The sequence below is a fragment of the Pogoniulus pusillus genome, chromosome 24, assembly GCF_015220805.1.
Source record: "Pogoniulus pusillus isolate bPogPus1 chromosome 24, bPogPus1.pri, whole genome shotgun sequence".
In the NCBI taxonomy this organism is placed as follows: domain Eukaryota; kingdom Metazoa; phylum Chordata; class Aves; order Piciformes; family Lybiidae; genus Pogoniulus; species Pogoniulus pusillus.
In genome coordinates, this window is record NC_087287.1 from 10,409,035 (window position 1) to 10,416,263 (window position 7,229).

The window sequence follows — 7,229 nt, forward strand, 5'->3', positions numbered from 1 at the left end:
CTTGCACGCTGGCAGTGTGCTGATGCCTGCTGCAGACATTTGCTTGTGGCACCTGATACTGCCTATAAATACCGGGTGGGTTTCGTGTTACCTCAGGCACTGCCCAAGGTGACTCGCGTGGGTGGGCTGTGTTCTGCTTGTGAGCAAAGTCACCCGAGATGGTCAGGCAGGAGGTCCCTGCTGGGTCTTGGAGCTTGCTGAAGGCAGTTGAGAAGTGGCAGATCTTTCCCCTCTTTCCCAGCACTCCATGCACCCACATCACACATCCCTGCCCATGCCTGCTGCTGCTCTGAGCAGTTGCAGGCCACCCGAGTAGGTGCACACACAAGCCCTGGCTCTGGACAGCTGGGCAAAGCTGCTGTCCCAAAGCATGTGCCCAGTTCAGTTCCAGGACCAAGGTGAAGCCCTGGCTCATTGACACTGGTGGGGATTCAGTTGTTGATTAGTAAGAAGCCAGGATTCACCCCATGTCTTGCTCATGGTCAAGGCAGGAGCTGGGCAAGGTGGCGTCCAGCTGGGTTTGGTGAGGTATGAACCCATCTCCTTGAAGGGCAGAAGGGTTATCACAAGTGCTGCTGCTGCCAATGGGAGAGATGAAGCTGTTAATGGTGCTGGAGCAAAGCTCTGGCTGGGAGAGGCCCTGGGTAAAGCCTGGGTGACCCTCAGAGGGCTCTCCTCGGGCACGAAGCAAAGCTCACCCCAAACTTCATCTTGCCATCACAAGCTGGTGTGAGCATCCTCCTTGTGCCTGTCTGAGCAGCAGGCCCTGGTGACAGCCATGTCCCTGCAGCTCTTTGCCAGAGCTGGCAAGGGACACATCCACAGCTCAGCTACATCTGGAGCCCAGAAACCAACAGCAGGAAGAAGAAACCTCAGCTTTCAGGACAAAAGCCTATCCCCAGCTGGAGGACGGGGGAGGGTGTCAAGAAAAAGAAGCCTCTGTGATGTTCCTTGCCTATTTTTAGCCATTTCCTAAGGAAATGAGAAGTCTGCAATCAAGTCCTCTGTCCTGCCTGTCCCTCCTCAGCACTGGGTTTGAATGCATTGCCCAATTTCAGTCGAATCTGACAGCAAGGGAGAAGCTGAGGAGCAAATCCTTTTACAGCAAGTTTTGTGACAAACCCTTGCACGTTGGAAGGCAGGAATGGGCTAGCAGGCTTCTGGTTGGAGGGATCCAGCATTTCCCACTGCTCCTAGGGGTTGTTTGGGTTCCTCCTTGTCCTCACAGCCCACGGTTCTTTCAGGTTGCACATACTCAGAACACCAAAACCCTCAAAGCTCCCAGCTTCCCCTTTGCAGCTCCACTGCAGGGCTCCTCAGCAACTGATGCTGTTTGTGGTCTCCTTCCAGAGTGGAAGATCTGTCCTCAAGGAAAATCTACATGGCCCTGCTGTGATGTCCAGCTAGTGATGAGATCCCAAGAGAGATTCTTCCAACAGGCCTTTTAGACTGGTCTTAGCAGTTAGCAAGTGGATGTCCTCCTTTGCCCACCCAGAGAAGAGCTCTACACTCCTCAGACCCATCGCCCATGACCCATCTGGATCAGGCCCCTGTGACCCTCCAACCCAACACTTCAGAGGTGACAGGAGAAAAAATGATCCTTGGCTTCTGTATGAAAAGGTTGGCCTGAGCCCCAGAGCTGGTGGGGTTCCCTCCCTGACAGCACATCTAGGGGCTGGCCAAAGAAACTCCTACTCACTTCACAGAAGCATCTTCTGGGCATGGTGGGAATCCACGTGTGCCTTCCTCCACACTCACTCAGCACCAGTGCCTACACAATCCCACATCTGCTGGGGACCTTTCAGCTGGACAACAATGGAAACACAACTTTATCATCTGCAATCACTGAGTAAGCCACCTCCAGCCCAGCAAAGCACCTGTGGTGCAGTCAGAGGAGGGTAGGTGGAGCAGATATTGGCTCCTGTTGAAATATTTGTGGTCAGACCATTCTATACTTGCTGGTTGTCAAAGATGTGGAGTCTGCACTGGGAAAGAGGCCCAAGGTGCCTGTGAAACACATCCCTGCAGATAAAAATCCATCAGAAATAAGAAGTTGTCCTAAAGCAGACAAAGGATAAAATCAGCTCGGGCCACAGGACCCCATAGTGTGGTCCACACAAAATTCCTGTTGGATCACCAGCTGTTTGGAGAGGTCCCAAAAATACCAACTTTGCTGCTTCTGAAAGGAAGGGAAGTGGTGGGTGGGTGTTTATTTAGGAAAGAAAGAGAAAATAACTCTTGGTCTCTTTTCTCTCCTTTAGATGACCTAAAGGTGCAGGAGGGCAGAAGCCCTGTGCAGGAACCCACTTGATCTCAAGCCACCTTTGGAGCCTGCACCCCATTCCCACTGGGGACCAGGGCAATTCAAAACCTTGGTCCCACAGCATTCACCTCATCCTCTAAGCAACCCCTCAAAGGGCTCAACGCTCCAGTTTCCAGCTCACATAGCACATTGAATCATAGAATCAGGCAGGGTTGGAAGGGACCACAAAGATTGTCTAGTCCCAACCCCCCCACCATGGGCAGGGACACCCTACCCTAGAGCAGGCTGGCCAGAGCCTCATCCAATCTGGTCTTAAACACCTCCAGGGATGGGGCCTCAACCACCTCTCTGGACAACCCATTGCAGGGTTGTGTAGATTGTGTACATTGTGTAGTTGTGGTGCTTGGAAATGTGGCTCAGTGGTGGACTTGGTTGAGTGGCATTAGTTGTTGGACAGAGAAGATTTGTCTTGAATGATCTTGAAGGTATTTTCCAACCTAAATGACTCCCTGATGAATTGTGGCTCGTTAATGACTGTACTAACTGTTCCTAGCAGCCACAGCACATGGGGTGAGCTCTGTGTGCCTCTCCAGAGTTAATGTTGGATGAGCTGCAGCCTCCCCCAGCCAATGAACAGGTTTTGGGTTGCTACAGTAAAGCCAGCACCCAGTTAAAATGTCCTCTCAACCTCCAGGGTTTTCTTCCTCAGAGGCTTTGCAGGCTCCCTCCAGTCCTGCCCAAATCAAACCCTGGCTTCGCTGCAGCAGGCAGCGGTGAGGCAGGAGGGGACACACACACTGGTCCCTGCCACTTCTCTCATGCTCTATAAATAGGGAGAGAGATCACAGAGGAAAGGCACCTTGCCCTGGTGCTGCTCATGCCCAGGCACACTGCTGGGCTCCTCTGTGAGGGCTGGTGGCAGCCTGATCCTGCTGGTTACAGAATCACAGAGCGGTAGGGGGTGGAAGGGACCTCTAGGGATCACCCAGTCCAACCCCAGGGCCGCCCACAGCAGGTTGTCAGCATCGCAATGGCCAGGTGGGCTTGGAATCTCTCCAGAGACAGAGACTGCACCACCCCTCTGGGCAGCCTGCTCCCACAACCCTTAAACTAAAGAAGTTGCTCCTCACATTTAGCTGGGACTCCTTATGCTCAGCTTGTGCCCATTGCCGCTTGTGCTGTCACTGAGCACCACTGTACAAAGCCTAGCCCCATCCACCTGATCAGTGGATCAGCATTGGTCAGATCTCCCCTCAGCCTGCATCAAAAGCCTCAGTTCTCTTGGTCTTTCCTCCTCAGAGAGGTGTTCCAGTCCCCTCAGCATCTTTTTAGCCCTTCTGTTCTACACTCTCCAGCAGATCTTTGTCCTTCTTGAATCAGGGAGCCCTGAACTGGACACAGAACATTCCCTTTCTCCTCTTAACGATGGGGGAGTTTGTCAGGTCAGAAGAGACCAGGAAACCTCTGGTGCAGGAGAAGCCAACCCAGTGCTGTTTCCTGGAGGAACATTCTGTCTGTGGCTGCTTTCTAACCACTACAGCATGCTGTGCTGCACGGCCAAAACGTGGCCAGATCATGCTGAGACAATAAATCTGCCTCCACGTAAGAGCTCAGAGATGCCTTCACAAAGCTGTCAGAGAGAGAAAACCCTCCCAGGGGCCACGTTAGCAGCATTGCCCTCCCACCCCAGAGCCCAGACAACACATCCCAAGGCCTTCTCAAGCTACTTCACCACTTCAAGAGGATCAACAGCTCCTGACACAGAGGAGCACGTCAGCATTAAGCAGATCATAACTGAGTTGCTAAATCCCTTTGCTGCCTTTGGAGAGCCAAAGAGAGGGAGTTTGGGGCACTTGTGTCCCTGTGCAGAAGCTGGTTGTGGAGAAGGAGCTGCTGGCTGTGGAGATGGAGCTGCTGGCTGTGGAGATGGAGCTGCTGGCTGCCAGGAAGGATGGGTGCAGACGCTTGGCACATGCGTCCTGCTTCAGCAGGCTGCGCGAAGAACAGAGCCTCCCAACGGGGAGCCCTCCCTCTGCAGAAGGTGCCTCTGCTCAGGAAGCTTGGTTTTGCAGGCAGGAGGACTTGCCAAGGGAAGAAGAGGAACCCCAGCAGGCAGGTAATTTAAAACTTGTCCAGACAGAGCTCTGGAGCTGAGCTGTGGAACGCTGTCCTGCAGGATGACAGCATGGGCCAGCTCCTCCTCAAGCACCTTCTTGCTAGCAGCGTGCAAACACCAGGCTCAAGCACCCCAAAGCTGCAGGCTTTGCACAAACCATCAGAGAGGGTTTAGAAGAACAGCACTGAGTAATTGAAACCTCATTCCAGTCTAGCTCCTGACAGCATCTGTGTCTGAGGAGGAGGCAAAACAAACCCCACAAAGCCACAACGATCCAAGGTGCCTGAGTCCATTGCTCTCAGAAGGGAGAAGGCTGTGGTGAGGGTTGGGCTGATGCTTGGCCAGGCCACTGATCCCCTCTGCCGCAGCAGGGTCCGTGTGTTGCAGCAGGGCTCAACCAAATGCTGCCCCTTGCTCTGCTGGAGAGGAGCTGAGGAGGGAGGGAGGAGTGTCCTTGGGGTCTGCAGGGCTGGGGTCTGGGGAACAGCAGGGCAAGGATCCCATCTGCTGTGCCCAGGTGCTCGTGCTCAAAACAGGACACGAGAGCAGAGCTGGCAGAGCAGCAGTGGCATTTCCCGACGATTCCTTGCCAGCAAAGCCCCCAGCAGCCTGGGGGAAGAGGCCTGCTCAGCGTGGGGAATGTCAGCAGTGCACAGCCCCTGTCCCACAGCGCAGCCAGGCAGAGCCGGACGGAATTCTTCGAGAGCAGGAGAGAGAAACCAGAGCAGGCAGCAGCCTGTGGGCAGCACGCAGGGAGCAGGCGCTGGAATTCAGGGCTGGCCCAGAGCACAGCTGCCCTCTGCCAAGCCCTCTGCTCTGCCCTGCCCTAGTGAGGCTACAGCTAGAGTATTGTGTCCAGTTCTGGGCTGTCCCCAGCCCAAGAGGGACAGGGATGTGCTAGAGAGTCCAATGGAGGCTATGAGGGTGATGAAGGACTGGAATATCTGTCTGATGAGGAAAAACTGAGACACCTGGGGGTGTTCAGCCTGGAGAAGAGAAGCCTGAGGGGATCTTATGAACGTTTATCAGTATCTGAAGGGCTTGGGGCAGGATGAAGGGGCAGGATGAAGGGACAAGGCTCTTTACAAAGGTATCCTGTGATAAGGGACATAAACTGGAACCCAGAAGTTCCACCTCAGTGTGAGGAGAAAGTTCTTTGCTGTGAGAGTACTGGAGCCCTGGAGGAGGCTGCCCAGAGAGGCTGTGGAGTCTCCTCCTCTGGGGACTTTCAAGACCCATCTGGATGCTTTCCTGTTGGACCTGTACTCAGTGACCCTGCTTTGGCAGCAGGGTTGGACTTAATCATCTCTGGAGACCCCTTCCAACCTCTACCATTGTGTGATGATGTCCAGAGTCACACAGCACTGAGGGGAGGTGACAGGACACAAACACCAGAGTCCTGCTTTAGAGGCACTGGATGGTGGGAGCCCAGGCCTGGTTCTCGTCTCACCCACGTGGCTGGCTGATCTTTGGAGCCTGGGCAAAGCATCTCCCACATTCCATCCCAATCAGATGTGCTGTCCAACAAGATGTTCTGTCCTAACAGAGACATTTCCACTATGAATCAGTGCGTAGAGGAAAGAAGTGAAAAACAAAAAGCCCACTTTGTTGAGACATTTCTGCTCATCAACTCCCTCAGTGTGGCAAACCAGAATCAGCAGTCAGGAAAACAAGCAGCCACCCCCCCAACATCTGAAGCCAAATGGAGACTCAGAGCAGAACTGGGAATTTCTGCTCCCACCTGGAATGGCAAAAAGCTTTCCTTTACATTCCCATGAAGGTGGCAAAAGGAATCCCCTTTGCCTCAGCCTGAATGCTCCATTTTGCTAACACCTGGGCCTTGTGACTGAATTTTATATCCTAGGCTCCTGGCTCAGTTTTCCCCTCCTGCACTTTTCTGCCCCGACACCGTGGACCCACATTCATTTCGTACAGCATCTCACCTGGTTGGAGTTGCATTTCCCATGGGCTTTGTCTGACCCAGCTGGAGCCATTTGCTTTGCCTCTTGACCCAGCGCTGGGCTCTTCCTCCCAGTTTCTCAGCCTCGAAGCCTCTCCTGTTATTTTCCAGCATTTCTCCCCAGCCAGGAAGGACAGAGCCCCCTCCATCTCTCCATGCCAAGACACACAGGCTGCTTCTCAGCCCCAGCATTCAGATGCCATCAGAGATGCAGAGAGACCACGAGGTTCCCAGTGAAGCCTTCAGCTGGCAACGATGCAGCTTCCGCTGGACTCTGAACAGCCTGTAACCAGGAGGCAGCCATATGCCAGCCCCAACCACCCTGCAACCTGCTGCCACTGCTGGGATTCGTGGTGCCAGCACAGACCTGGAGCCACCTTTGGGAGAGGAGGGAATGGGTGGGAGATTGTTTTGGAGGAGAGTTCCCTCCACAAGCCACCTCCCATTTGCAAGAGCTTGGGAAGGAGGACGCAAGGACCCAAGGTGGCGGCAGAAAGGTTCCTGCCCTTAGCTGTTTCAATCTAGGTGTCCTTGGTACAGGCACTGGAGAAGGAACAGCACCTCCCAAGGGCTGTTCCTGCCAGCTGGTCCCGAAGGGGAAGGGATGACTCAGCCTCTGCAGATGACCAGCTTGCTCCAGAGATTGGAGAATCAACTTAACCCAAGCACACCCAGAGCCTTCTCTGTCTGAGGTTGGGCAAGATGAGATGCAGCGTAGGCTGCACCCAACCCGACTTCCTCAAGGTTAATACAGACCTGTGAGACCTGAGAGAACAAGAGCAGCTGTAGTTATGTTCAAACCCAGCACTTCCTTCAGACCATCATTATGGTTGGAAAGGACCTTGAAGACCATCAAGTCCAACCAAACCCAGCAACAGGCTCTCACACCA